Raw genomic sequence first — 27,488 nt, forward strand, 5'->3', positions numbered from 1 at the left:
AACTGCATTTTGGCTGCAGGATTGTTTAGTCCCTGTGAACCTCAGGACACTCTTGACAGTGTGAGACCTGACGTAAGAGCCTGGAAATGCCACTTGGAGTCTGAGGTTTAGATTTCTTCATAAAAGCTGCTTATCTTGACCTCCTGGCTAACAGACCACAGGTATTTAGAATTATTGTGCAAGAAAGGCTGGTCAGAAATTCCATGCACGTGCGGAGGGGGCTCTGCTCAGATGCAGTAAAACCAAAGACCTGTCTAGACAAGGCACCAGGTGTTAATTGAAAGAGCTCGAATCTTTCACGGACGTCATGTGCATTAGCCCCACCCTGAACCCCACGGGTGCTGGCAGTTTGTCTTTTCTGGGGCTCCTGTTATTGTGTCTCCTTTGGGTTGTGTATTAGGGTATTCCAGAGAAAAAAGAAACACTAGGAGATGGAAACATAAATAGAGATGACAGAGGAGAGAGAGAGAGACACAGAGATAAAGACACACAGAGATATCTCTATCTGTATCTCTTTTGCTATCAGGGTCTACATTTATCATCTGTCTTTCATCTGTCATCTATTTTTCTTTCATCTATAATCTGTCATCTTTTTATTTTCCTGTTTAGCAATGATTTATGATCTATCATCTATCTATCTATCTATATCTACCCATCTATCCATCCATCCATCTATCATCTTTCTCTCTTTACCTGGTTAGCTATCATTTATCTATCTATCTATCATCTATCTATCTATCTATCTATCTATCTATCTATCTATCTATCTATCTATCTATCTATCTATCATCTATGTATCTATCATCTATCTATCAATCATCTATCTATCTATCTATCTATCTATCTATCTATCTATCTATCATCTATCAATCTATCATCTATCTATCATCTGTCTATCTATCTTCTATCATCTATCTATCTATCTATGTATCTATCCATCCATCTATCTGATCTATTTATCTAGTTGATTTGAGCAGGAAGGAAACATTATTTACTGTTATTTCCAACCATTGTGGAAAAGAAATGGGGTGGCTGCTCCCCTAGGGAGAGCTAGGAGGATTGGGACCGTGGAAGAGGGCATCTTCTGAACACAGACCCTATTAGAAGGGGATACAGTGGCCCAGGAAAGAGGACCAGGTTGCATGGCTCACAGACAAGAATGACAGCCCCAGGGGCCCATGGGGAAGAAAGAGGAACACTCACACCTCATGGGACCACTGAGCAGAAGCAGTACCACTCCTGACCGGCTCTGCAGCCCCGTGATGCCGGCACCAGACGGAGGGCTCTCCTGCGGCATCCGTAGGGGAACCAGATGCCTGCCCCGTGGTGCCAGCTAGATGGTGCGCTCCTGTCCTGTCCCTGGCGTGCCCACAATAGCCCAGAGCAACCTCCCAGCTCCTGTGTAATGAGGGTAGATCTACCTGGAGAATTAGAGCCAGGTGTGAGTCCCAGGTGCCAAGTATCCTGGGCCAGAGAGCAGAGACTTTAAGTGCTCCTGTGCGGGCAGGTGCGCGGAAAGGAGGTTCTAGCTTGCAGACGGCAGACTGTGGCGTTTCTCAGCTTCCATAACCCCGTGAGCCACTTCCTCCTCTGACAGCTCTCTTCCTATATCAGCCCTACTTGTTCTGTTTCCCAGGAAAAACGCAATGCAGGTCATCGAGACCAGGAGTTGAGAAACGGTGGCCCACGGGCTACCTCTTGCAAGCTGCCTGTTTTTGTACATTAGTGAAGAATAATTGACACGTTTTTTTAAATGGCTGGAAAAAGTCAAAAGAATGATATTCTGTGACACCTGAAAATGATGTGACATTCAATTACGAAGGTCCATGAATGAAGTTTTATGGAACACAACCACGCCATTTGCCTAGATAGTCATCTACATCTGCTTACTGCTTCGAGTTGCAACAGAGACCATATGTATGGCCAAAAAGCCAAAAGAATTTACTCTGTGGCCTTTTACAGAAAATGTTCTTCCAAGACATGCTTTGCATCTTTGAGTAGAACTCAGGACGAAATGAAAAACCTTAAGCAATGGATGATGCTTATTTCTTCAGAGCCGTCCTGTAGGATTCTATGGGCATTATCTCTTTATGCTCTGCAAATTAGGGTCCCCCCTTCTTGAAAACCTCCTGTAAGAGGATTTCACCACTGACAGGCCCCAGCAATGGGTGTGGCCCTAGAGTTCCCATTTTTCCTCTAGCTAGCCCCAAGCAGCTTGCAACGGCATTCCCTGGTCTGAGTCATCCCCTTTTGGAAAACTCAGTCCATTACTTCTCCCTCTGGAAGGAGCCACACCATAGCTTCTCCCTGCCAAGCTCACACCAATGGAGAAAACCCAAATTGCTAAATGGATGAACCACAAATACTAATTTAGCAAGAATATAAACTATGAACCCAATGTGTGTTCCCCACAAGAGCCTCCTGTTTGGTTTATAGAGCCCTGAGGGGGTGATTGAGGTAGAAGTGCCCCATCCAGGTGCCCCTCTGAGAGGTGAGCTGAAACCACGTAGGCAAACTGTCATGCTGGCACAGAATGGGATCCCCTCCCAGAATCCCCAAAGGAAACAACACCCCCCTCACTGGTGAATCCAGCGACCGGCTCCAGGTATGACGGGGGAAAACAAGAAGTATTGACTTCCTCTGGTCCTGGGAGCATTTTACAAATATTTCAATAACAAGATGCATCTTTTTTTTTAAATTGCATCTTTCCCTTCTGGAAAATGCCACCAGGGATTAAGAAAAGGAACAAGTTCAGGTAAGGGGCCATTAACACCATAGCAAGATTGGACAATTGGATTCTTCAGCCAGCGATGGTCCTGGGCTGGTTCCCAAGGCTGGGACTTAAGTGTAAACACTGAGTAATATGGTTGAACAAGTTGAGGGAATGTGGAAAAAACATGAGTTTGTGTATTCATGCATGTGCATACCCCCAACACACAGTTTTTGCATGTACTGTACATACTGCTGAAGAAGATGCATAACAAAATAATATATAAGTAAACAACTGAATGCAATCATCTTATATCTGGGATTAGCTGCAGATTAGTTTGGGGATTGTAGGAAGGGAATGGGTATGGAGATAGATGAAGCAGGATTGCCCTTGGGCTGGTAATTATTCAGCATAATGGGTACACAGGGGATCCAGTATAATACTTTCCCTACTTTTGATTGTGTTTGCAATTCCTCAGAAACATTAAAAGGTCATTTCACCATAATGGAGAGTTTAGAAGGCAGAGTATTTAAACTTTTACTTTTCCACCCACCCTCTTCCCCTGTAATCTCTTAAAATAAATATGTCCCTGTCAAAGACAGTGATGAGATTTTAAAAAACAATTTACTTATGAGCTTCCTGGCAGCCAAAGGAAAAAGTGACATGTGTTCTGTTATGTGAGTAACCATTTCCCAACAGTTCTTCCTGGGAAGGAAAGTTATTCCAGTCATAAGCTCTGAGTCATTAAAACCAAAAATGTCCTGAAGAATACCCCGTCAGTGAAGATAGGAACACAATTGGTAAAATGCTCTCTGCTGCAAATATTTTCATTTTGACACCTAGTGCTTAATAACAAAGTGCTGCTCAAAAGTAGCAATTCTGTGGAGAATTTCAACAGATGTTGTCTAAGAATTCAGTTCGTAGATGGTCCAGGGTGAGATGAAAATAGAATCTACACTATGTAGGACCAATGGTCTTCCAAGCCATCCTCCCCAAGTAGTGTAACAGTATATCTCTCAGGTGGTTGCTTGACCCAAATGAATGGCATTGAAGGTCTCTCCTCCTCTCTGACTCAAACACACAGAGACACACGAGAGAGAGAAAGACAAGTCTCTGATCTTTTGCACCCTTGGGTATCACTTAAGACCATTCTAGTCAAGGAAATATCCCAATGTCAGCCTTAGAAGTCACTGACCCACAGAAATATTTCCATCAGTCTCCCAGACGATACCTGGATTGGAGCAAGCCGATCTCTTTGTGAAGTATCAGGAGATGTTTCATGCAAAAGATAACTTGATGTAATCAGAACCACTGTATGGAATTGCTGTGCATGATCCCTCCTGGTCTTGGTGACCATCTGCCAAAAATAATTCCATGCATTTTAGAAAATGTATCGTAGCTGCTGTTAGGATGACAGCAGCATTGAAGGAGCAATGGTCTGGTTACACCCCTTGATAATAGTAAATGAATATATTATCAAGATATATGTGTTGTTTTTATTACCCTTAGTATTGGGGAGGTGGAGCATTTTTTTACTTGCCAGGGAAACTGGGCTATTTGGCAAGGTGAACTCCATAGTTGTGTCTTCATTGCTCAAGAGTGGAAACATGACTGAGATGCTTAAAAACTACATCCACAGCGGGTAAAATAGCTTAAAATACATCAGATAGTTATCGGTTACTGTACCTGTAGTGAAATAAGACAAAATTAAGCCCTGACAGTGAAACCCAGGTGAGCCTCTAGAAGGTAAAAAATATAAGAAGATTTATATAGACGCATATGAGCTTGATGACAGGCCAATTCTAGAGTAAATTCCCACTTCCTGGAAAATCTGGTGTTTGAGAAGTTCACACACGTGCAATTTGCTTTCTGTCCTCTACCAGACAGAAGTATTTCACAAGCTCAGAAAAACTGGTCAACACATAAATTCAAAGGACGCTATGGAGCAATAATAAGGTTTAATAAAATTAAATACCCAATGGACATCTATCATGGCTTTGAAGTAGTGTGAGATATCTACAGAACAATATAGGCAGCTGGGCCGATGACAGATGTAGATAAGAAGTGATGGATCTTAGATAGAGAGAGAATGGATATGGACAGATGAGAGATTTATGTATTTGGTAGATAGAGAGGAAAGATGGATAGATTTGATAGGTAAGAGAGAGAGAGGATTGATTGCTATGAAACAGAGATCATATATCCCATATGCATTTCATATTCTATGAATTTATACAAATACCTACAAGCCATACAGCTAAGCCTCTGATGGAAAGTCACCCAACAATTAGCTGTTAGCGATTTCAATTGGTACCACAGTCATTGGTATATCTCGGTGTCATCTATCAAATTTTAAGAACCTAATTCTTTTAAATTTCTCAGTGACCCAGAATTCTTAGTTAAAAAGAAGCCAGTTCCCCCTAAATAGTCACGATGCGTTTGAAAGGAACCCATAGACCCTCTGAGCGGAGGAGGGCTGGACTTCTCCGTTCTGTTCCGTTCGCCTAGAGCACGTAGGTGAGCAGGCTCCCGGGCTGGCTCATGGAGGGAAACATATCTAGGCAGTAAGCAAATGAATGCTAGGTTTGGACACGGAAAGCGTCTAGAGGCCCCATGCATTTGAAAGTCATTTTGCAAAGCTGACCTCACTCATCTTTAGCAAAGGTTCTTAGGTGCCTGTTAGACTCTCAAATAGATACACCAAATGGAGGGACATCTCAGGCAATCGTATTGCTGCACGCTCAACGTGCATTTGAAAACGATTTCCCTCATCACGTTCTCTCTCCTTAGGATTTCACTCCCCCTCTTCAAACCTGGAATGGATGGATCTGCAGCAAGGCTGAGCTCCGACCAGGACAGCCTGCAAAGACCCTTTGAGCTCCGACCAGGACAGCCTGCAAAGACCCTTTCTCCAAATAAGGTCGCAGTCCCAGGTTCTAGAGATGGAGACCTGATATCTTTGGGGACATTTATTGTGGCTATTAGAGAAACATGTTGTCACAATTCTGAAAGGCTGTATTTTTAAAAATTATCCCAGCCCCATTACTCCCTGGGAAAGGGTGAGAATGCAGATAGAAAGCAACCACCCGTTTAATGCCATTCCTTTGCTGGAAAGACACAAGTGTTTCAGGACTCAAACGGACTTTGGAAATCTTCCCCATGGAGTTTTATAGATGTTTGGGAGTGGCTGCAAGAGCTTAGAAGGACCAAGCGGGGCCAGAGACCAGCCAGCAGTTTCCCCACGCATGCAGTCTCTCCAAGAAGGAGTTCTGTTGTCTTCGACAGCGACCGATCATCCTCAAGTTATCCTCGGCCCTGGCAGTTCTCACCTCTCCCGTTTCCATTCTGCTGTCTTCTCCCCTGGAAGACAATACGAGCCTTCACAGCTTTCCAGGTGGGCACTTTCTGGCCAGTCTGCGTCCTCAGGTGTGGCCTGCCCCTGGGCACTCCTGCATCGCGTGAGAACAGCCCCAGGGGGCCGGTGCACACCCAGCAGCCTTCAACGAGTCAGGGGTCCGAGGTGTTCGTGTGTCACGTCTGCTGTGCAAGGAAGGAGAGAATGCTCAACCGTGGAAACATGGAGAAGGAGACGCCCTTCCTCCTAACCAGCTTCTCCCAAACTGGTGAATAAATAGCCTCACTAAAGTAGGAAACATGCATAAACAGCCGAGGATTCTGATGAAACTGCAGGGGATGAGAACTTTTTTTTTACTTTTTGCATGTGGAGCTTCAAGATTCTATCAATTTGGCATATTTTTGAAATAACTGACACATATTCAGCCTTCCGTAGGAACTCAAGATGCTTTTATCAAGCACTCTTATAGCTTGACAAAATACATATGATAGAGGATGCAGCATTTGATATACACAGTAGAGAATCTTTTTCATTAACTTTCCTGTCTTTTCCTTTATCTCCAGATAACATTCCCCATGACATGGCTAACTTTTCTTTTTTTGAAGTAATAAAGAGTTTAGCTTACATAAACTCCTTTGCTGATGAGAAAGAAATTTTCCACCATTAATGAAAAGCATATGCTGAGGTTTCTATGACATCAGTCTGATTCCTGCAGAATGATGGGGCCTTGGGAGTTCTGTGAAGTGCAAAAAAGGAAAAAAAAAGATCCCTCCAGTTTACTCAGAGTGATAATTTACACCGAGGGGAACACATGCAGGAGGGCAAAACATGATTCATGACCATGTCGAGGGACACGAAGAGATGGTTCACAAGAATGAAGACACCTTATAAAGACGGAGTATTGCTAAGAAACATGACACAGAGAGACAAGTCCATCTGCGATGCAAACCTGGCATCTCATGCTGAGAAACTGAGTGTGCAATGTGAGCGTCCAGCCCTCCCTCTAGCCAGTCTCCCCGGCTGCCCTTGCATGAGTCACGTACTAACCACAGGCATCTCCTGACCCGCTGACAGTCTCGTCCGCCCACTCTGTGCTCACGGTGAGGCCTCTCGCATTTTCTCCCCTTTCTCAGCCCCCAGGGACTGCTCAGTCCACCCCCTTGTGCTGAGGCTGCCCCGGGGTACATGCCGTGATCTCATGTGCCTCCCAAAGACCTGCTTCCAAGAGCTTATCTCCTTTGAGCTGGTCACCCATCCCTTCCCGGAGCTCTGTTCTCCCTCCCGGCCTTCATCACCCTCCCCTGGTCTCTCTTCCTCCGTCAGCGATCATTTATCACATCTTCTCCCCCACATCCCCTTATCTGTAAGCGTTAGACTCAGCCAGTTTCTGTTTATGTAAGTGACCTCACCGACTTACGTGCCCTCACGTATTTCCAAATGCAAACGAGTCCCCCGTCTCTGGCCGTGCCGTGGGGACACTCGAATCCCAGCAGTCTGACAAGTCTGTCCACTCGGAGGACCCTGAGTCCCTAAAACTCACCATATCTGCAAACACACGTGTATGTTCATCCCCTCCCTCACTCCTAAATGTACTCCTTTGACACATCGGGTCCCCACGGGCCTTCCAGCTGCTCATCCAGACGAGGAGGCACAGCAACATGTTCCAGGTCCTACACCTTCCACCGGGTCCCTATCGGACTCGTGCCCAAGTCCCAGCCAACCTCACATCCCTTTGCCATCTGCCTCTTTCTCCTGACTGGCCCACCCTGAGGTTTTCCTGGTCACATCATCCTGGTGCTGAGGACTGTGATAGATACTGATAGCAGCACCCCCTCCATTCCCCGCCATGTCCCTTTTGTCCTAGAACACCTGCATGTTGGTAGGGCACATGACTGTCCTATAGGGGGGCCCTCCCTGGCCCCCTTGGAGATAGTGGCACCTGTGACTAAGCTGTAGCCATGCCCTGTGGGAGGAATGGGCTGGCTTTCCACTGGGTTTGTCATTCTCTTGAGGGCTAGGGGGCCATGCACACAGGGAATCCACTTTGCTTATATTTTTCTCTACTGCCTGATGTCCAGTCTTGAAAACCGTTCTCTCCTATACGTGAGGATTTATTGATTTATTCTCCAGTTGCTGTCACCCCATCTTAACTAGAAGCAGAGGACGGTAACTGATTCTGGGTTTTTGCTTTTTGTTTATTTTTTTTTTTGATGGTGTCTTTCCAAATTTTAGGACAGAAGGTCCACATCCTGGGATGTATTTTGGCGCTGAATCCCTCAGACCCTGAGAAGATTGGGGTGGTTGTTTCCATCCCCAGGGAAGCCGGGGTGACATTCCTGAGTTCTACTTGTTTGACCTGCCTTGTTTCTTATCACCAGGAGCAAGTTCCAAGCTGTGCGGATTCTCTGTTCAAGGCTTATATGATATTCACACTACGCGTCATGTCTGAGGGCTACATGTGTTCTCCGTGCGATGTGCACCCTTAAAGCATTTACAACTTTTTTTTTTGTGAACTAAAAGAAATGAGACTCTCCAAAGAGATGCGATCAAGTCCCAGACCACTAAAAACCAAACAAGAAATAGCAAGCGTTGGAGAAGATGTGACTAAAAGTAGAAATATATGACCCAGTAATTCCACTTTTGGGAATGTACCCAAGGAAAAACAAAACCACTAACTGAAAACACATATGCGCCCCTATGTTTACGGCCACATTATATACAACAGACAAAATATGGAAGCAACCTACGTGTCCATCAGATGTGGTACATAGACACAACGGACTATTACTCAGCCATTAAAAAAAAGGGAATCTTGGCATTTGTCAGATGGACATAGAGGGTTTTATGGTAAGTGTTTTGCCAGGTGGAGAAAGACAAATACTGTATGATTTCAGTAAGTGTGTAGAACCTGAAAAACAAATAAATAAAACATGCCCCAAGATAAAACTGCCTTCAGAAGCAGAATGCATCCATGTTCAAAGATTTGATAGAAGGTGCCTCACAGCCAACTCCCTGGAGGTAAAATAGTGTCTCTACAGCCCTAGGGGCTTAAAAAATCCCACCCTGAAGGCATTCTCCTGCTAAGGCTTTTGAGGCTGCTGAAAAGTCCAGTGTTCTCTGCCTGCTGTGAGGAGTTAAGGTACAAGGAGCCCTTAGCTTATCCAGGATGGATAAGGACTTCATCAGAAGGTCATGCAACTCTAGAGGTGGCTGCCCGACTGGAACAGCTGGGACCCACTTCCAGGAGAGAAAGACCTAGCAGAGAGACCTCCTGCTTTGCCTAGATGTGGCTTACAATTCTATTCAGTGTTCAGTTTGGCCATCGGAGTCCCGGCTTCATACCCTATCATCCCACAGGAAGGTCAGGAGGGTCAGGGGTGTCGGTGTTCTTCAACGAGAGATCGAGAGGGGAAAAAAAAACCTAATAGAAAACTTGCCAAATGGTCCTTGTTGCCTGCACCTCTGTAACCGGGCTGAAGTTACAGGGCAGAAGGCACTCATCACAGCCACTCAAATAGGAAAGATCGTTTTCCTGTAATTCCAAGCCAGTGGGGAGGCAGCATGTGAATGGATGTAGACACCTGTAAGGGTGTTTCCTGCCAAAAAAATCACACTCTAAGCTGGACTGCTCGTCTTCACTGTAATCCTAAGAGGTTTCCCTAATGGGCTTGTGAGTTTTTCACAGCTCATTTTCTGACCCTCCATCAAAGGTGAAGGTCGGCAATCAAATAATTAATATCATAAAGCAGATGTCATGAGAGAAATCATCTGTCGTAGGAACAGACCAGGCACTTTATGCTCTTCCCGTTGTAGAAACTGTGCTAAACAAGCAAGGAGAACCAGAGAGGACGGCAAATTTATAGTCTTGATTGTGTTGGGGAAATGCTAATTTCTTCACACTCTTGGGGGCTGCATCCTTGTAGGGGGCCTCTCTTTCACTCCCCTCCCCAGCTCACCCCAAATGCGCACACACACAGAGTTTTGACCTTGACATAGTTGACTGTCATCTGCTCCCAATTTGACCAAAGGGAACAATAAACAAACAATTACATAATTCCATTCTGGGTTAAACTATAAAAATATTTTGGTTTCTTAAAATAATTACAGTTGGACCCTAGTAGATTGACACTGAGAGCAAATAAACTGGAGATATAGACTGAGTATGAAATCGAAATCACAGTTAAATAAGATGTTGATGAAGTTGGCAATCCTCTGGTGACAGCCACATGTTTCTGAAACATGCACCAGGTAGTTTTCCTTAAGAGAATTAATAGCAGAGAAGTGTCAGGCTCAGAGAGGACAAAAGTAAAAACAACAAACCTGAAAACAATAGACAATGTGTCATAAGGATCAGGGTCAGTGTGGTGGCTCCAAGATGCTCAGGAATCTAGACTCCTTTTCTCTCTCTGCTCTTCCATCCTTGTGGTTGCCTCGTGGCTCAATATGGATGCCGAAGCTCCAGCCATCACATCTACATCCCTGGAAGCAGGAATAAGGGAGCCAGTGAGGAACCAAAGGGCCTACCTTTCAATAGAGTTCATTCTTTTTTGGCAACCTACTGAACTTAGTGATGTGGTCACACGTAGCTGCATGAACATAATTCAGGAGCTATAGTTTGCTTATTAAGAGGTGCCGGTGGGGTGTCATATCAACCCATAGAAAACTTGAGTTCCATTGAGAAGAGACTTTGGTATCAACCAGAAGTTTCTGTTCAGGATGTCATGAAATAATCCAAGTTAGGGCAGGTGAGACATGGAGGCAACAGAGATGTGTGAACCAACGCTTGCTTCTGGAAGAGCTGGAACATTCCTTTCCCCTTGCTCCCAGACAAGTGAGTTGCTCACTCAGCACTTTGGGCCTTCTGTCCTCTGCTCCTTTCTCCTTACACACTGCCTCTTAGCCCTTCAGAAGAATACCTACAGGACAAATGAGCTGCATTTCACTTTAAAGAGAACATCTAGTAGGTAAGATTCATTTCTGAGGAAATGTATCCTGTGGAATAGAAGAAGTTGGGAAAGCGTGTTCATATGGAACATGTAAGGCTAACTCTTAGCATGTGGATAAAATTCAAGATAATAAACACAGAAAGTTGTCTCACTCATAATATACATTATGAGGTCAATACAGTTTCACAAATTCAGTTTTGCAAGATAACTCTCCAGAGAGCCCCCAGCCCCTTCCGCCGTGTCAGGGCACAGCACAAAGATACCATCCATGGACCACGAAGCGGGCTCTCACCAGACACCGAATCTGCCTGCACCTTGACCTCAGACTTCTACAGAACCGTGAGAAATAAATGTGTGTTGTTTACAAGCCCCCAGCCTATGAAGCGGCATCACAGCAGCCCCAGTGGTCTCAGGGGGTTGGATAGAGCAAGACGCAGGTGCATCTTAACCAAGGTTATTAAGTGTTGGGTTCCCATGAATTCTCACCAATGGCATTTCCTAAAGGCAGAAACGTTTGTGAACTCAAGACCAAGCCCCAGGGAACTCTGATATTGGATATCAGCAAGTGACACCTAGACTTTTCTCTACTGGTTTCTGACCAAATCTCACTTTCTTCCAGGAACAGGAAAATTGCATTGAAATAGAAGAGAAGAAAGAGAGAAAACATTGAATCTCCTCGATATTTTTAAGGCATTTCACTAAGCCATTCACACTCAGGACATCCCATAACCAAGTCATCTCCTGGGATGGCCACTGTGACCATCTTCATCTTATGCATAAAGGGAACAGAAGCCCCGAATGACTGGGGCCCTCGGCCAAGTTTCCATAGGTAGAAAGTGGAGACAGTATAAAAACTGGGCCTTTGTCACAGGACAAAGGGCATGTAACACACTGGCTCCCAGTTTACAATCCGCCAAATGGTAACAAAAAGTTATTTCTGTGTATCCTCTTACTACATGCATTCGCCAGCACACTGAAATCACAAGCAGAATCTCGACTGCACAGTGGTTATCTCCTACGAGCGTGAGCCATCGGTAACAGCAATCATATCCAAGAGCCAGATTGTTGCAATTGATGCTACAGAGTTCTCAGAAAGAAAACACTAGAAAGATGGTTGCTAACAAAAAGCATCGTCTTCCCATCTCAGCATATTCTGTTTTTCACTACTGTGCTTTTTGCAGTAATTGCAATATTCTAACGCACACATGGATGGTTGGCGCTTTCTTTCTCATATTTAACAAGATGGGACGAGGCATCTTGAGCTACTCAAGTTTAATCTATGTGCATGTGAATTTTAAAGACGCACCCACTTACTTATTTTACTGGCAAAACTTAGGTGTCAAGTCCCGGTAAGGTCGACGTGTCTCAGCCAACACAAGCACGTCTCAGGTGTGAGAAGACCCAGGTGTGGCCAAATGCTTTTACACTCCCCAGACTGTGTACACTGGCTCGTTACAAAGGCAGACACGCCAATTCTGTGAAAGGCTCGTAAAGTGTCATTTAAAATAAGAACATTGAGAGTGTGTTTTCAACGTAGCAAAGGCAACAGAGAGAAATAAAAAATGGTCGTCAACTACCAGGAGAACGTGATGAAGACAGAAAGTCCACTTGGACACAATCACAGAGGAAAACATATAATATTTTTATTTCAATAGCCAGAACTGGGAAATGATCTGAAATCCTGGGACTGTGGCCTAAAATTTTCCACTTCCTTCAGCCAGACTAGAAACAGCATTGGATATAAAAAAATAGTGAAGATTATTGCACCAAGAAAAATTCATCTATTGTAGCATCTGGTGAACTAAAGGCAGAATGGAAAAATCAGAACCACGTCATTCTCCTAAGTCACCTTCCCAAATGCAAAGGAAATGGGGAGGGCAGTGTCTGAAATTTCCAAGGAGAGTCCACCTCTGATTCTCATTTGAGGTGGAATGGAGTGACTCTGCCTTGAATCTCTGCCATATTGTCCCCTTACAACTCAACAGCACCAGATTGAGGCTGAGTTAAGAAGACGCGAAGCAGTGTGATTTGTGGGATACCAAGAAGGTGCCTGTATGAGTTTCCGCCGTAACAAAAGACAAGGGGACTTAAACAAGCACATTATTGTCTCCCAGTCCTGGAGGCTGGAATCTGATATCCAGGTGTGAGCAGGGCTGGTTCCCCCTGGGGGTGTGGATGCCGTCTTCTCCCTGGACCTCACAAGGTCATCCCTCTGTGTGCGTCCAAGTTCTTATCTCCTCCTTTTATAAGGACACTAGTCCTATGGGATCGGGGCTCACCCTGGTGACCTCGTTGCACCTTTATGCCCTCTTTCAAGACCTCCCAATGAGGTCCCATCCTGGGATACTGGGCAGGGAGGGCTCCAACATATTAGGGCTTAGGGCTACGTTTTGTGCTAAAACAGTCTGTGTACATCACTAGCTTCTACTCAGCCTGTCCCTATGGCAAAGGGGATACCTACAGAATTAGCTCTCACTGGAGAACATGGCAGAGAAAGGATCATTTCATGGGTAAGCTCAGGCCATGAAGAACTTCCTTCATGATGGCTTCAACACTGGTACACTGTCCTCTAAGTCAGAGGCCGGCAAACTATAGCCCACGGGCCCAATCTGGCCCACCCGCTGTTTTTTTGTCAATAAAGTTTTATTGGCACACAGTCACGTCCATTCACTGACATAGTTTCTGTGGCAGCTTTTGTGATTCAGGGCAGAGCTGAGCTGCTGTGGAAACCGGGTAACATGCAAAGCTAAAGATGATTTACTACCTGGCCAGGTTTAAAAAAAAAAAATGTACCAATTTCTGCTGTAAGTGATGGAGGGTGGCTGGAAAGGATTTGATTCAAGAGAATGATACACTGACATTTACAATTGTACAACTGCCCAAGTGACCCCATGGCATTGGACCAGAGGCCATTAACAGATGGCATCATATCTCAAGGGAGATGGGGATGGAAATGAAGGGTTTGGGGACATGTGTGTCCGGGAATAGTAGCACGGGGTCCTGGTGGCTGCAAATCTGCACCATGACATCGATGTAAGTCTGTCTCTGGAGAAAGAAAAGGGTGAGATATGTGTTTGCAAAGATTTGCAGGACCCATGAGGACCGTGAAGACAAACGCTGTGCATGGACGTGGAGAGAGATGCCCAGGCAGGCTACAGACCTGGTAGGTGGGACACTGTTGATCCATAATAGGCAACAGTCTCCACAGGAATCTGAGCCCAGGTACAGCCCCCAGAAAAGGAGTTTTGGGGACTGATACCCCCTTGCAGGCTGTGGGCTGGTGATGTAGCATTGACGGAAGTGAGGATGTTGGTGGTGGGGGTGGGGGTTGAATGCTGGTCTGGGATGGAAATGGATGCAGAAGGAAACTGGAGCCCAGAGAGGGAGGTAAAGCTGTGGTGTCATGGTTGGAGGCTGATTGTCATGAAATATATGATTCTGAAGATGACGCAGCCATTTAGTGACAAGGAGGATCAGGATGAGGACTCGGCCACTGCGTGGTTTTCCCAATTTTTTTTGAGGGGGGTGCTGTGTGAGTGAGATTGCAAGATAGTCCCTGCAGGGGATGATTTCAGCTTTGCCACATGTATTCCCAGCTCCGAAGTGACTTTAGCATTCATCACACCTGGAGTCGAACTCAGAGACGGCTGCAGGTCCAGCCCGTGGAATGTGAGCCCTTCGCAGCCTCGGGAAGCAGGCTCCCAGGTCTTTGGTTAAGATGTGTGTCTAGGGAGTTTGTGTGAAGGAAGCATATGATATCTTGCTGCAGTCGTGCTCTGTCATTGCAGCCGTGGAAAGGGGGGAAGCCCTGACACGTGCACAGCGTGGTGGACGGAGCTGAGCCCACGGTGCTCAGGGAGAGACGCAGACACACAGGGACACACGGGGTGGGATCCGTTCACAGGAAACGCCCAGAACAGGCAGATGCACAGACAGATGTGGATTCGTGGCTGTCAGGGCCTGGGAGGGCTGGGGTGGCCTGCTTGTGGGAATGGGGTCTCCTTTGGGGGATGGAATGTTCCAGAACTAGATAGAGGAGTTGGTTGCAAAGCACTATTTATGTACTAAATGCCCCCTGAACTGTTTGCTCTGAAATGGTTAATCCTGTGTTATGTCAGTTTTATCTCAACAAATTATTTAAAAAATAATACAGTGGGAGTGGCGAGCTGACCCCAGCTAGAGCCGAGATAAACGACTACAACCCTTGCTGTCACCATTTAAACATGATCATTTTTATGTAGAGAACACAAAATGTATAGATAGATAATAGATACAGAAACAGATATAGGTATCTGTAGATTGATGATAGGATAGGATAGAGGTAGACAAATTGATCACTAGATAGATAGCAGACAGATGTTAGATAGATAGATGGTAGACACTCATGAGTTTTTGTGAAATAAGCCTGGTATAATTTATGCTAAAAAGGGGGAGGGGGCACAGTCAAAAATCCTTCCTAGTCAAACGCAGTAACCCTAATATAAAAGGGGCACGTGTGTTTGTTGAAGCAGTTGGCACCACCATGCACACACTGGCCGAGACAATGTTTTGAAGGATCATCACGTTGCGAGCCAGACTTTTGTTCAATTGGTAGATGCCCATTTGTATTACATTTGGGTTTCCAACTCTAATCGTTCCAGAAAGCTCTCAGGTTTATACTTAAGACTTTTATACTTTTGAGACATGTTATTTCGTGTTGGAGAATCGTTGCCGTCCTTAATTTCCTAAGTCACAGGGGAGGGAGTCCTTGTTGAAGGTTTTGCATGGAACAGGGTTCTTCGGGGGAAAACAAGGAGGTGCACGTTTGCAGCGGCCACATCCAATGGCCCTGAGGATTGTAAGAGGTTCGGCCACTTGCTGCCTCAGTGGTAAGTTCCCGTAGATACTGGTGCTGACTTCCGTGGGCCACGGAAATAGCCCTGAGCATAATGGCACATGAAGTATTTTTATTTCAGAGCTGATTCATCTGTGGCCCGACGTCACGGCTTGAAGAAGAGTATACGAATCCAAACCAAACTGAACTTTATGAGGAGGCCCATCAGTGTTCGCCGATGAGGTTCAGTCACACACTGAATGGTTACGACTGGCCAATGGGTCCCGTTGATGTGCCCGAATGGGACACAATCATCTTATACTCATTCCTGGACATCTGTCAAAGTAACACATGTCTGGGGATTAGAACAGGAGTGCCTGATATTTTTCCAAAGGCTAGTCAAGTGTGAAATGCTGAACACCTACCACCTTCCCGCCCTCATGGGGTGAATGCCTGGATCAGGGTACAGAATCCACTTAGTGAGTTTGGATCTCAGTGTGGACCGTGTTCTTTTGGAAGGTGACGAAGGTGGGGTTTGCTGAGATGCGCTTTACTCCTTCTAAGCCACTCAGCCCTCTGGGAGGGTTTTAGCTCCTGAAACTCTAAGAAGATGTGCTCGGCCATGACAATTCTCTGTCTGGGTGAAATTTGGGAGCACTGCGGAAGTGTAAAGTCAGAGGGAGAAAGAAAGAGAGTAACTCATGCCATCTTTAATAAATAATAACACTGCCATTTTCAGACCAAATGCAAGACCATCCAAAATGTAATTTTTGACAAGGGAGTCTGTCCAAGAGGAAAATAAGGGACTGAAAAAAAAAAGAGAGAGAGACATAGACTTTTTGTCTAGTTACTTGTTTCCTGTTTGGTTTTATTCTGGAAGTCTGTCCTGAGCAAACCTCAGAAAGTGGTTGTTTATTTCAATAAAGAAGACTTTAATTTCCTATCTCTTCAGATGTTCTCTATATCTGAACTGGGTGTTTTATACAAATATTGCATTTAGATGTTGGGAAGCATTGGTTAAATGCCATTAAATTTCCAGGTTCCCTAGGGGGCTCTTGAGTTAGTGTAAACAAGAGTTTAAGGATAATCTAACAAATGCCCAAGGAACTTCAGAGAAAAACACGGGATATGTAGACATGCAGGCAGTGGCTGATAGGACCAGCCACACACTGTTTCCTGTCACCTCTGCAAGCGTCAACCAGAATGCTGAAGGGACGGGTTTACCATTCACATCCTTGTTTGCATATTTCACCCCATCCATACTTATTTTTAAACAGTATCAACCTTCCCTGTACACACGTGAGACATCCTATAAATGTTTCTATAACCCTCTGCAACTTTGTTTCTTGCCAAAACAAATTTTCTGAGATTTTTCTTAAGGATACGTTAAGTTGCACTTCATTTATTGTCACTGTGTGTCCTAGCCCAGGATGCTGAATGGACATTGATTTGTTTCTAAGATTTTACCATTGCAAACAATGAATGGGAACCGTGCATGACTCCTGCTGTGCACGGCAGTACCTTGTTTCTGAGGATCCTACTAGCTCAGAAAATCCACGTGACTGAGATTATTTTTAAAATTCAGAAAATACGAGAAACTCCTAGCACCTTACCGACATATGCACTTTGCTCAGACCTAAATATTACCCAAGTCTGTTTATTTCACAACTTAAAACGTGGGACTGCTTGGAAATGTGAGGTTTTGCTTTATGACACAGGACAACGACTAGTCTGGAAGTAGTTGTGTTAATGCTCTGAGCTTAATTCATGTATTTTTAGAGAGTCCAGAAGAATCCTGAAGATCCCTTAGGAGTCCACCAAACTTCTTGGATGACCTGCTCCTGGGATATGTATGAAATAATCTAAGGAGCCATGGACCAGCCAGCACGGGTGGCTGAGAGTTCCCCAACTGGATGGGTGACCAAGCCATGAAGGCTGAAGTGGTGGCAGATAGGGAGAATCTTGAGAAAGATCCCAAAAGAATGACGTGCAGTTAGAGGCTAAGGTCTGAGGCTGTGTACCAAAATCATCGGGAAATGTTTCATCTACACAGGGCTCTTTTACATCTGTAACATGCCCATTCACAGGAGAAAAAGGTAAAAAAGAAATAACAGAGTAGGAAAGAAAGAATAAAGGGGAAATATGTATCGACGTGATTACGCTGCACAATGCTCACCTGGCACGCTTTCTCTTGAATGCTAGGCACACCCAGTTACTACAGTCTGATTAATGAAACAATGCAGACATCAAGATATTCCGTGCAGCAATCATTAAATACTTGATAACATGCAAGAGCCGTAGAAGGTCTTTCATTTGCCCTCAAGAGACTCACAATTTAAGTTTTCTTTTTTAATCGAGACTTGTTTTAAGGGACTTGTCTAAGCAAAGTTTCACCTTTCTGTTTTGTTTTTGATGATGCCTATTTTACTATGGTTTCTTTATAAAACCTAGCACTTGGACGGAGCAAGCGTTTCTGATTTTCCCATGACACTACTTTTCCTGCGGGCAAGGAACGGCAACCTTTTCTGAGGATCCAACTTTTGCTCAAAAACACCGTCCACAGATGCCAAAGGCACACGGGTTTTGATGCTTGCACCCCTTTCACAGGAATCCTCCCTTGCAGTAACTCACACACTGCTTCATTTTTTTAAAAAAAGTTATCTCGCGTTTCTATCTGAGCAGAATATGGAACTTGATGGACAAGGAAACTCAAGTCCCTTGGATTTGTGGGTGAAGTGAAACGATCAGCTATTGCAAAAGCATGGGTGCATTGTGCCTATTCTATAAAATAACTAATAATAAATATAAGAAAAAATTTATAAATAATTTTCCAGAGAAACTTCCTTTTAAAGCAGAGGGAGGGAAATCTACTAGAAAAATAAAAACAGCTCCCAAATCCCAGAGGGAAGAGCATGGTTGTGGTTTGCACTGCCCTCTCCTGGGGACTCTGAACCGAAAGGATCCTGTGGACCTAGTACAAAAAATATATATTTTGGGGGTGATTATATGTACATGGATTGTTTCCAGTAAAAAGAGGGCAGGAAAGTCAACCTGCATATGTTTCTAGTTAATTTATATCGTTGTTTGATCGTCCACAAAACGGCAATCCGCCATACCAGCAAATACTCTGTGTACAAGTGACCGATACGTTTGCAGTTCAAAGGACTACAAAGTATGGTTTCTTCTTTCTTGCAAAGATTAGGCAACAATAAAGTTTCTTTTTTAAATGTTCAGACTCATCGCGTCCAAATTCCTTTGGCCTACGTAGCTTTAAAGAGGTTTGCAAAATCCGCTGGGACCACGATGTGATACGATCCTGCAGCAACTACAGAAAAATGCCTGATGTTTCTACGCGATTTTACGATCATTGAAAATATCTCAGGGAGAGCAAAGGCCCCTAAAGGCAACAGATGAGAGTCAAGACTTCCCTTGCCTTATTCTGCTTGATTTATTTTATTTTTTTTTATTCCTGATTCCACAAGTCATTGTCAGAACTGAAAAGGAATGTGGCAACACTTAATTGCTGGATCCACGAAGCCAGGAAGATGTGAGCCTCCTCGGAGAGCCAGGGGCTTTCCAAAGCATTGGAAACGAGCCCCTGCAAGAAGCAGAGAAACGGGGAAAAACGCTTCTGCACATGGCCTCGTCTGGTCCCAGTGCTGGCAACGCAGAGACAAAATGCACCACGTTCTAAGTGGTCCTGTGTCCATCTGGCCCCACGCTCCTTGACCTGGATGACTGTATCCCCAGAGGACACCTGGCAGTATCTGGAGACAACTTTGGGTCTTGCAATTTGGAGAGCATCTCGGGGTGGGGTGGAGACCAGGGATGCACCTCAACACCCCACAGTGCACAGGATGCCCACCCCAGGGAGCCATCCCGCTCCAGATGTCATCCCTGAGGTGAATAACCCGGTCTTGCAATGAGAGACTCTACCTACCTATTCGTTTACCCACCCATCTATTCATTCACCCACCTACCTTCCCGTCTATCCATCTACCCACCCACCATCCATCCATCCATCAACCCAGGGGTCAGGTTCCCACAAACAAACTCTGGGGGGACATGCACATTCCTACAGCACCCCTCCCTGCCACCCCATGCAGGCAGCAGGTCACCCCAGAGACAACCCTGAGAGGCAAACCCATGCATTCAGTTACATATGTGACCCAGCACACTGAGCAGCCGAGTCTCACATAGACACTTGTTTCAAGGGTCTGTCCAAATGTTGGCAATTCCATAGTGACACGGACCCTCTCGTTTACCGATTCTTCCTGTAAGATATCCCTTTTGCTTCTCGAAATGAGAATATTAAAACACATACCTTGGCAGGGCTTTGAAAATCAACCAGTCAAATGCCCTGTTCTTCACCGACCATGAGGACTGCAAGCTGGGAAGAATTCAATGCTGTCTTCTCAGCGTGAATGTATTTTCTCTTCTCACTAGAGCAGATCTGAAGCCCGGGGATAAATTCATGTTATTAAAGTACAACTTCACATTAAAAACAAAAGGAGCCCCATTGTTATTTTTGGTGAAACGATCTCTGTATTATCTACAAGCAGTTATTTTTGTGCTATCTTAATTTTTTCCAGTTGCATTGAGAGAGAACTGATAAACATGGCTATATATGTTTAAGGTGTACAGTGTGCTGGTTTGATTGAGGTGTACTAGCAAATGATTGTCCCAATGGCTTCAACTAACGTCCACCTTCTCATAGAGATAACAGGAGAAAAAGAAAGGAAATAAACTTTGTCCTTGCCATGACAATTGTGAGCATTTACTCTCTCAACTGTCCTGTCTGTCACAGAGCAGTGTTAGCTACAGTCCCCGTGTGGTGCATCACATCCCTAGGATGTATTTGTTGCACGTGGACATGTGTATACTTGGCCACCATCCTCCAAGACCCCTCCCTCCACTTTCTGCCTCTGCTCAGCCTAAGGTTCATCTCTTTTTCTATGACTTTCTCTTCTTTTAAAGATTGCACCCCTCAGTGATATCATACACGGTCTGTCTACCTCTATTTGACGTATCCCACTTAGCAGGCTGTCCTGAAGGTCCATTCATGTTGTCCCAAATGGTAGGAGTCCCTCATTCTTTATGGCTGAATAATATTCCATTGTATAGACACACATCTTTAAGCATTCATCCATTGATAGACACTTAGGTTGTTCCCATCTCAGCTGCTGTACATAAAGCTGTTATGATCATGGGGGTGCAGATAACTTTTCAAGTTAGTGTTTTTCATTTCCTTTGGATATACTCCAAGAAGTGGGGTTGCTGGACCGTATGGGAGCACTCTTTTTTAATGTTTTGAGGAGCCGCCGTACTGCTTTTCCACAGTGGCCGCACCAATTTACATTCCCACCAACGGTGCACGGGGGGGCTCCCTGCTCTTCCCATTGTGATATCAATTTTAACTTGGGCTTTTAAATTTAGGTAAGCTCATCAAAGCATGGAATTTTTATTTGGAATCTTGTCTTGTTTCAAATTAAAAGACAATATTGAGTTAAAGAATTAGCTCTATATTCCTATGAAAATGTATTTTTAAACCAACTGGGCTTTCACAGAATGTGACATGGGATGTGAAAGTTCTCTGCCTTTCCAGGACCATACAGGTCACTTCTTCAGAAACTCCAGATTTATCTATAATTGGGATGGGCTCGGAAAATGCTTGTTACGTTCTTTGTCCCTCCTATGAATGTGTTTTTATGAGAAGAATGTTAATATTTTGGCTCTCACGGATTTGTTCTTCTGCAGAAAAGTTGCATCACAATTTTTTCTACAAGGGTTTGAAATAGCAGGTCAGGTTTAAAAATAATGAATGAACAGATAGACATAAACCAAGGAAGATAATAGATGATAGATAGATGATACAGATGGGTGGATGATAGAATGTGAGAGAGACAGAGAGATGTCTTTTTGTAACATGGAAAAATATCAAAATGCATTAGCAAATGTCTAATAAAGACATTTAATTTTCAAAAACAAACTGCAGTGCCGTGGAACTGGTCCCGTAAAATCAACAGTATTCTGAGATGTTTATCTGTCTCTTCCAACTTAGGTCGCTTGCTCAGGGTTTCTCAATCTTAGCATGACTGCCTTTTGGGGCCAGACCATTCCCTCCAGGGGACCGTCCTGTGCCCTATGACATAGTGAACAGCATTCCTTGCCCCCACCCACTAGATCCCAGCTGCATTTCCTCTTCCCAGGGGTAACAACTCCAGACATGGACAAGTGTCCCCCAGGGGGCAGAATCTCCCCCTACAGACAGACCTATACCCTCGTTTCCTGGGCTGTTGTGAATCAGCGTGTATTACTATGGGAGGGATAATCTTATGTGTCAGCTTGGTTAGGCGATGGCACCCCCCAGATGTTTGCCAGGTGTTAAGACATTATTCTAGATGTTTCTGGGAGGGTGGATTTCAGAGGAGATCAACATTCACATCTTTGGACGTTGAGTAAAGCAGAGAGATTGCTTTCCATAATGTGGGTGGGCCTCGTCCAATCAGCCGAAGGCCTGCATGGTGCAAAGACTGACCCACCCTGAGGAAGAGGGAATTCTGCAGTGGGTGACCTTGGCCTTGAACCCCCAGGTCTTTCTGAATCTCCAGCCCGCTGGCCTGCTTGTCAAAGTTTAGCTTCTCCAAGCCTTCACTACCATGTGTGCTAATTCCTTAAGATAAATCTTGGTAGACAGACACACAACGCAGGTACATACATACATAAAGGCACATGATAAAGAGACGTAGACAGGTGACAGGTAGGTAGATGACACATCAGGTAGACAGATGATAGATAGATAAGATGAAGATGATAGATAGATGAGAGATGCACATACATACAATATAGGTGACATTATAGATATGGATATAGACATAGATGCTAAATGATGTGCATATATAGGTATCTATCTGCCTAACCATATATATGTGTGTGTGTATGTGTACACATACATAAACACACACACATCCTACTTCTGTTTCCCTGGAAAATCCTGGCTAACACTTACTTACAGTTTAGAAATAATTAGATATTTTAGAACACACAACCTGTTGGTGTGAGTCACCAAGGAGAGGCTTTGTCTCATCCCGGAATCCAGCCTTCACCCCACAGTCATCTTGTCCCTCCAAGTCCCATTTTCTACAGTGTCCCACTGGCCTTTGAGTCCAAGTCCTTCCAGGGCTGACTCCTCAGCAACATTGAGGCATCGAGCGGACGTTTCTGGGGACCCTGTCTGCACGCCGAGTAACCCTGACTTGGAGTTGGAGTGTGCTCTGAAATATTTAATTATTTCTCAACTGTTATCTGCTCCCTGGGAAGCCTGCCAGCTCAGAAGGGCCTTCTCTTTCATTTGCTTGCAAAATCTAGATTGAAGAAGAAATGAGCTGGCAGGCGTGATTCTGTGTCTGTGTTTTTTTAAATTGAGATGACTTTGGGGGCATTTAGGACATTTATAAGCTGTGTAATCACCACCAGTGTCCAGTTCCAGGACGTGTCCACCCTGTCCCCGTGCAACATGCATGCACCTGCTCCGGACACTGCCCATGTACGGATCCCACCCCGCGTGTCCCTGCGTGTCTGCATCTCTTCCCGAGCACGGCGGGTTCAAAGGCTTCTCTCCTTTTTCACTTTTTTAAAAGACTTTATTGAGAAAGAGACCCTGGTTGTGTTTTAGCAGGAAAGCCCATGAGCCTTCAAGGGAACGGGAGGGGGCCGAAGGAGCCATGTGCTCACCCATGACGCCCACACGGCTTGATGTAACATCCAGGTAGAAAAAAATACATCAGTTTGGGTTTTTCTGTTCCATCCATTCATGCATTCTTAATTTATTCACCCACTGAGTACAGTTATGAGAAATGAGGAGGTTCTGACAAGATGACGTTGCTGATAACAGAACATTCTTCTTTCCTCCCCCAAACCCATCTGTAGGTACGTCTGTTCTCACACACGCCAGGAGGTTTCAGCTAGGCACCCCCAACCACTCTGCATACTTTCCTCCGAGCTGCCACGCAGTAAATTTTATGATTCTTGAAAGCTTACGACAGGGAGGGAAGCATATCTGAGCGCAGCGCCTCCGGAACCCGACTCTGCCTTCCATCACGCCGGGAAGAGGAATGTGGCAGGCCAGGCGTGCCAAAGGGTCATCCTGAGACCCGCTTGCACACTTAGGAAGTTAGGGGAAGTGCAAATAACACATGCACGGTCTTTCCCCGGTGATTATCTGAGGGCCAAATGGTTGATGAGAACATAACAGAGGGAAGCTCAAAACCATGAGGGGTTCCTGTTAGGACTTCAAGACAGATGGCACGAGGGTGATTCCCGGTGACCTGGCGCCGCTCCTTTGCGTGCGCACAAAAGCGGTCAGAGCCAGGCAGAAATAAATGTCTCTCATCTTTCTCTCCACTTTGACACGTTGTTCTTGCTTCCAAGAACATTAGCCCACATGCAAGGACACACCGATGTCCCCAAACAGGGGCCGAACATCAGAGTGACTTCACAGTTGCATTGAAGACAAGCTCCAAGCTGCAAGGGTAACCAGTCATTGAATTCCCTGGAATTGCCATGGTTTTAGGGATTAGGGTGAGGGAGCCCGTTTTGAAGACAACTCCCAGACAGAAAGCAGCGTAAGCCGATTTCTGGATGGTGACGGGCACGATTAAATCCCAGTTGCTTTGTGCTTTATGGCTGTTGGGTTATTTGTCTCACAGCAGATAAGTGGGTGGCTGCAGCGCTAACCTCGGAGGGTGCTGGACGGATGGCAGCGGTGACGGGCTCGTTTATATTTTTCTCTCTATAAAACCTGATGATAACCCCATCACATTCCTACCCAGAAAAGGGCACTTCGCATTTCTTGATAATACACCTCCCTTCACTGCACAGGACAAGCAGAGGTGGCTTTTCCTTCTTCAGCTTAACAGAATTTCTTTTTCTAAAAAGAATTTTTTATTGTGGTCAGAGCACGTAACATGAGATCTTCCCTCTTAATAGATTTTATGTGCACAGCACAGGAGGCTCCAGTCCAGGCACCCTATTGCACATCAGATCGTTAAAACTTTCTCACCTTCCTAATTTTCCACAAGTCAAGAGGTTTGGCCATGGAAAAGGGTCACCAGACACGCCATTCTTTATCTCACATCTACCTCGGTTTTTTTTTTTTACATCTGTGAAAACTTTAAAGAAAAGCCCACGTGACAGGTGTACAAAAGCACTCAGCCAGCTGTAATCTGTATCAGACACATCGCTGCATTCTTCATAGACGTATGCAGGGAGAGAAAGCAATATTTTATTACCAATGTGTAGTCCCAAAAGAAGGGACTAAAGCGGTGACACCCAAAGAGGGCTGGTTTTGCTCCCCAGGGGACACTCAGCAATGTTGGGGGGGGCATTTTTGATCCTCAGAATGAGGGTATGGGATGCCCCTGGCATTTGGGGGGGGGTGGCACCCAGGGATGGTACTCAACACCCTACAATGCACAGCACAGCCTCACAGCCAAGAGTTTATCCAAGCCCAAATGTCACCAGCACTTAGAGAAGCCCTGAATGAAAGAATATGTAGAAATAGTTGGATCATGATGTGACAGGATGTTAATGGAATTCCTGGCTCTAAAACTTGATTTACTTTCTAAAGTGGGTGTTCATGCTCAGAAGGGCAGCTCAGATTTTCCCACAAATGCATCTGGATTCTGCAGAATTAAAAGCAGGAGCGGAAATCCCAAAGGCGATAAAAACAGGATCTCAAAAAAGATACCTGCACCCCCATGTTCAATGCAGTGTTCTTCCCAATAGCTGAGTTGTGGAAACCACCTGAGTGTCTGTCCACAGACATGACTGGGTAAAGAAAACGTGGTCTAGAGATACACGTGGAAATATTACTCAGCCATGACAAAGGAGTTTAGGCTATTTGTGACAACACGGTGGATCTTGAGGGCATTATGCTAAGTGAGATAAACCAGACAGACAAATACTGTATGGTCTCACTTATATGTGAAATAGACCAGAAGCCAAACTTATAAAAAGAGAAAAAAATGATAGCTCCATGGGATATGGAGGAGGTTGGGCAGATATAGTTTAAGGGTACAAATTAGCAAGTCGTAATAAATAAGCCCCAGAAATGTAATACATATGACAGTGAATATAAACAATATTACATTGTCTACATTAAACTTGCTTGACAATAGATCTGAATTATCCCCACCGGGGAAAAAAGACATAATTTATGTGATGTAATAGTTGTTAGCTATGGCCGCAATGACAATGACATGCCAATATATGAATGTATCAAATCAACATACTCTCCAGCTTAAACTTGCACAGTAATGCATTCTGTCAATTATGATTCAGTTACGAAGCAGGGGCTGGCCCCTATTTGGGGGCGGGAGCTTTGTTGTCCACCTGGAATTTCAGGGGAGTTGAGGCAGGGCACACGGCAGAGAGCATGTCCCTTCTCAAGCAACACTGAGCAAGTTATAACAAGACATGTTGGATGGTGACAAGGCCCCTCAGAGCCAGTCCAGTCCCCATCCCATTCCAGATGGCTGGAACTGGTCACCCATGTGTGTCTCCAGGCCACAGCCCTGGTCTGCTGTTGACTCCAGCCCATGGGGTTGTCCCAGCTCAAGCTGTCCCCCACCTGAGCGTGGCTCTGCCACCTTCCTGCCCCCAGTCCCCACCCCCTCCTAAGTGGCCTTGGGTCAGTTCTCCAAAAGGCGATACACTGGAGGATCGACTCCTGGAAACGGTCTGTCCTACTGACTTACCGAAGCATGTTCGTGGGGCCCGGGAGGGCACTACCAGCTCCCCTGGCATATCTGTCCCTCGGCGCGAGTCCTTCCGTCTGCTCCAGCTTGCTTCTCTGTACCAGCTGAGAGCTCGGGCACAGAGAGACCACATGCGCCCTAGGAGGCGATTCGGAAAACAGGTCAAAGCAATCATGGAGTGTCCAAAACATGCATAACCGCCTGGTGTAATGTGACCCACCAAGGACTTAATGAGCTTCCAAAAGAGTCAGCCAAGTATTTGCTACGATCTGTGAAAGCTGTTTAAGTCTATGTATCTCTCTCTCTCTCTCTCTCTCTCTCTCTCTCTATCATCTATCTATCTATCTATCTATCTATCTATCTATCTATCTATCTATCTATCTATCTATCTATCTATCTATCTACATGTCTACCTATCATCTATCAATGTCTGTCCATCTATCCGCCTATCTACCTACCTGTCTATCATCTATCTCTGCCTGTATATCTATCAGCTATCTGTCTATTGCATATCTATTTATCATCTATCACCTACCTATCTAGATATTATCTATAACCTGTCTGTGTATCTACCTAGTATCTATTTATCTAGTCTAGTCTGTCTTATTATATTAGGTATTATGATCTACCATTCTATTTATTTATTCTTATCTATTATATATATATATGTGTGTATGTATATATATATATATATATATATATATATACCGATGGATAGATGATAGATCATTTGTCATATTCACAAATGTTTAACATGAAACACTTTTGGGGGGCTAAAGTGGGCAATTAGATAAATGCAGACAGAAATCACTTCCAGGAATTAGTGATGGGCACCTGATGCCCTTCTGACCCACCCTCACACCTGGGCACGGCTAGGGGCCGTGTCTGGGGAGCCTCTCTGGCCCCC

At 44.9% G+C, this 27,488-nt stretch overlaps 1 long non-coding RNA gene across 2 annotated transcripts; it reads right to left on the minus strand.

Annotated features, from left to right (window-relative positions):
- Positions 1 to 3,987: 3,987 nt before the first annotated feature.
- LOC118935982 (uncharacterized) lies at positions 3,988 to 26,875 on the minus strand. Of its 2 annotated transcripts, none has more exons than XR_008995196.1 (4): positions 26,582 to 26,875; positions 20,149 to 20,277; positions 10,386 to 10,544; positions 3,988 to 4,067 (listed from the first exon to the last, which is right to left on the minus strand). It is a non-coding gene; the product is annotated as an uncharacterized LOC118935982 (long non-coding RNA). The 2 variants fall into 2 exon arrangements; XR_005034073.2 differs by lacking the exon at positions 3,988 to 4,067 and adding an exon at positions 5,666 to 6,247.
- Positions 26,876 to 27,488: the final 613 nt, after the last annotated feature.

This window comes from Manis pentadactyla, chromosome X, assembly GCF_030020395.1.
Source record: "Manis pentadactyla isolate mManPen7 chromosome X, mManPen7.hap1, whole genome shotgun sequence".
Classification (NCBI taxonomy): Eukaryota; Metazoa; Chordata; class Mammalia; order Pholidota; family Manidae; genus Manis; species Manis pentadactyla.